General features: G+C 42.1%; 1 long non-coding RNA gene across 1 annotated transcript; it reads right to left on the bottom strand.

The window, feature by feature from the left end:
* Positions 1-456: 456 nt before the first annotated feature.
* Positions 457-3,996, bottom strand: LOC138224044 (uncharacterized). Its single transcript, XR_011182395.1, has 3 exons — positions 3,907-3,996; positions 3,461-3,715; positions 457-3,244 (listed from the first exon to the last, which is right to left on the bottom strand). It is a non-coding gene; the product is annotated as an uncharacterized lncRNA (long non-coding RNA).
* Positions 3,997-4,338: the final 342 nt, after the last annotated feature.

A 4,338-nucleotide genomic window follows, 5' to 3' on the forward strand; every position in this document is an offset into this window, starting at 1 on the left:
CAATAGGTCATAATGCCCCAGTACAGTAATGAGAACACCATACTGTAAAGAAGGCACAGTGTGCCATTGAACTATGCAGCCCTATCATAGCTGCTGTAGGCCTCTGGCTGCTTAGTTTGGAGGGACAGTCTGATCTAGGCTTGGTCTGGGTGGGACAATAACCTTCAGAGAGCTTCACCTGGTGAAATTTAACACCTCCTGCACATCATACATGGGTCTAAAGTCTCCCTCTCTACTGATCTTCGGCTAAATGGAAGATCTTGAGATCTTGGAATTTAAGATGGCGACATGCATGGCTGCAGCAGCTGATCCGAATCTGGAAAAAACGGTGCTAAATGTTGTTCCACTGTTAAATGTTGTCTCTTGTTTGAATTTTCCAAATGTCTATGATCGTCTGACCCTGCTGGAAATTGGAAAACAATGCAAGGATTATCTGCCAAGAATTCTGACGGAGAAGCTAAGTAGCCTTGGCCTACTGAGAGCATCAGGTCCTGGGACAGTGCCGCAACCTGTTGCAGGTGTCCGAGAGAGGAAGTGCCAGAAACAGTGTGAAAGTAAACAGAAATGAGGCAAGAGGGCTTAAATGTAAGCTAATCCTAGCAGACAGGCTCTCCTGTCAATTTTACTTTCCAATGTATGTTCTCTGGAAAACAAACTGGATTACTTTAGATTACAACTGGCTACTCAGCAAAAGATGGAGGAGTGCTGCATCTTTATTTTTACTGAAACATGGCTAAATGACCTTATTTTGGATATGCCCATTTAGCTAGATGGATTGTTTTCCTTCCATGCGGATTGGAAAGTTTCAGCGACCGGTAAGTCTCTCGGAGGCGGTGTGTGTGTTTATATAAACAAATAATGGTGCAAAAATGCTGCAGTAGTCTCCAGTCACTGCTCATCATCAGTGAAATTAATAACAGTTAAGTGTCGGCCCTTCTGTTTACCAAGGGAATTTACTACTGTTCTTTTTGTGGCTGTGTACATCCCACGCAGCGCCGACTCGAAAGAGGCGCTGCAAGTCCTTTACGGGGCCATCAGCGATCTGCAAACTGCTCACCAGATGGCTTTGTCATTGTTGCCGGCGACTTCAATCGTGCAGATCTTAAGAGAGTTCTTCCTAAATTTAATCAATATGTTAATTTTACAACCAGAGGGGAGAACATTATGGAATTAGTTAACAAAAATATCCACAATGCATACAAGGCTGTTCCCCGCCCCCACCTGGGCTACTCTGACCACCTCTCTGTTATGCTTATTCCAGCAAACAGACCGCTGCTCAAACGTGCCAAACCAGTTCTGAAACAAATCAGAGTATGGCCAGAGGGAGCAATCTCAGCATTACAGGACTGATTTGAGCACACAGACTGGAATATGTTCAGGGAGGCTGATACCTATGATCATCTCATTAATTTAGAGGAGTATGCAGCATCTGTGACTGGCTACATCAGTAAGTGTATAGATGATGTCACTGTCTCTAAATCTATCATCACAAGGGCCAACCAGAAGCCATGGCTGACTGCAGAGGTCCGTGCACTGCTAAGAACCCGTGATGCTGCATTTAGATCAGGCGATAAGGCAGCCCTCAGGACTGCGAGGGCCAGCCTCTCTCATGCCATCAAGGAGGCAAAATGAACCTATGCACGGAAAATCCATGGCCACTTCCTGGACACTACAGATATGCGGTGCATGTGGCAAGGCATCCAGGCCATTACTGATTACAGGACTACTCCACATGCCAGTGACAGTGACGCCTCCCTTCCAGATGTGCTGAATAACTTCTATGCACGGTTTGAAGCACTGAATGTTGTGCCTGAGAGGAAAACCACACTTCCTCCCAATGATCAGGTGCTTTGTCTGTCCACAGCTGATGCAAAGAGGACACTAGCCAAAGTTAATCCATGTAAGGCTGCTGGACCTGATAATATTCCTTGAGCATGCAACTAGGTATGTGCAGAACAGTAGAACAGCTAGCTGACGTCCTGATATTAAATATTTTTAATATCTCCTTGTGCCTACAATGTCTATGTCAGTGTCCTGTCTGTAATTGCACCGTGGACCAGGAGAAACAATATTTTGTTCCACTGTATACTTGTATATGGCTGGAATGACAAATACATGTGAACTTGAACTTAAATTAAATGTAAAGAATGATCTTGATCAGCTCAAGTGGGAACATCTGTGGTTGGTTTAGATAATATTGGTCTGAGCTCAGGATTCAGCAATGTGGTTAAAGTGTTAGATGCCAACCGTTCAGCAGTGAAGCTGACAGGCAGTCCGAGTTCTTCCCAGTGTGTCTCTCTAGGAGCCCACTGTCACCTCTGTTGTTTGCCTTCGCTTTGGTACCACTGGCTCAAGTACTCTTTCAATCTACAATCTGCACCCTGTTTTTGCTCATTTCTGTGCATCACCACACACTGATGATGTACCACTACACATAGAGACTGTCTCCCAATCTCTACCTCTTCTACCAGCTATTGTGATGATTTCCTTGCTCTGTCAGGGTGTGAATTGATCCAGGTCTGTTTTACTGCCATTTAACTCTGTAGTAGTGAAAGCTGGCTATCCTCTGACTGTGTCAGACGATTTGCCTTGACTAAATTATTCTGGAACAAACGGACCTGCAGCTAGGAAATGAAGGACTGTGTGCAGAAGCACAACAGAAATGTCTAATTAATCATGCAGTTTCGAGGGATGAATTCAACTCAGTTATTAAGAGTTACGTTGACAGGAAACCCTGTCAATGCAGAAAGTTCTGCTTTGTCACTGTAACTCAGTGCTTGTGTACAGCTGAGATCCTCCACAGTCTGTGTGCTGTACATCTGCCTTCACTCTCAGAACCTGCAGTAGGTCCCAGCTTCAACAGTTCAGCCTTTGTCCTGCTGATGGAGGTTTTTGTATGGGTGTATAAGACTGTGTGAACACATACAGTAGGTACCACTGAGATTGTGCTCACTCTGACAATAATAATCTGCTGCATCTTCAGCCTGGACTCCTGAGATGGTCAGAGTGAAGTCAGTCCCAGATCCACTGCCACTGAAACGCTCTGGGATCCCAGTTTGATGGGTAGTTGCTGCATAAATCAGGAGTTTAGGAGTTTCTCTAGCTTTCTGTTGGTACCAGGCTAGTACATACTTAGAATTATATATGTTCACTGCAGGACTGATCTTACAGTTCACAGTGACTGTCTGTCCTAGAGCAGTAGATTTCACTGGAATCTGAGTCACAGTAACCTGTCCTCCGGCTTCTGAAATTTGTAAATAAGACAGAGCATACAGTAAATAGTTACAATTGTAAAAACATGTCAGGAAATATAATATTATGTGTTTTTGTTTAATTATTTTTTTCTTTGAACGTAACATCTTTTGACCTGTAAACATCAAAGAATTATTACTCGTAGTAATTTAAACTATTCAATTAAATAGCATGTTCATTAAATATTTCAAATCAAATGCATTCCTACCCTGAGTAGAAATGAAGAGTGCCAAGATGAAGATGGTGATTAAAGTCATTGTTGCTGTTGATTCTGTTTCCATGAAGGGCAGTTCTCAGTCATAAAGTGTTAAACTCACAGGGCTATAAACACTCCCAGACCACTGAAGCATGTGCAGCCAATGCAAAGTGCCTTTTCTATGCAAATAATTCTGGTGCAGCTCTTCCTTCCGAGTGATAATCCAACAGAACAGTAACAGAGACTGTCTGTTATCACCAGTCAAGCCTGTGAAGCCAAAATAAGGTCATTAACGTTTTCAAACAGCAGCTTTTCAAAGAATTTACAGTGAACTAATATTTTATAAAGTCATATAGAGTGTAAATACCTTTTAATAAACCTGTATATAAAAGGAAATTGTCTTTTGTTTTTTTAGAAAAAAAATAATCTGGACATTGGGAATAATAAAGAAAACAAACCTTTCACTGGGAGTCAGAAGCACAAGAATAACTAGAAGCAAACAGAAGATGTCTGGAGAGAAGCTCAGAGTTTGTCAGTCTGCCGTATTGAGAAACCCTGTCCCATACTGGAAAACTTCTTAGTTTTGACAGACTCAAAGTTCCAGCATTTATTCAGAATATTTTTTTAGAAAATAAGTAATCTGTGTCTTTCAGACTGTGTAATTTCAGACTTTGTGCCTTTAAACCCACCTTACTCATTTATCCTTTGTGTGAATGATTGTCTGGTAAGAGTTAAATATACATTTATAAGCATGTTGATGTTGATTTAGAACATAACCAGTGTGATGCAATCCAGCCTCCTGAGATCTCTCCTCATATAGCAGCACAGCTCCATCCTCCTTATCAATGACTCCCAATAAAGAAATATGAGGAGCTGCAGTTCTGTGTTAA

The sequence above is a fragment of the Lepisosteus oculatus genome, chromosome 18 (assembly GCF_040954835.1).
Source record: "Lepisosteus oculatus isolate fLepOcu1 chromosome 18, fLepOcu1.hap2, whole genome shotgun sequence".
NCBI lineage: Eukaryota > Metazoa > Chordata > Actinopteri > Semionotiformes > Lepisosteidae > Lepisosteus > Lepisosteus oculatus.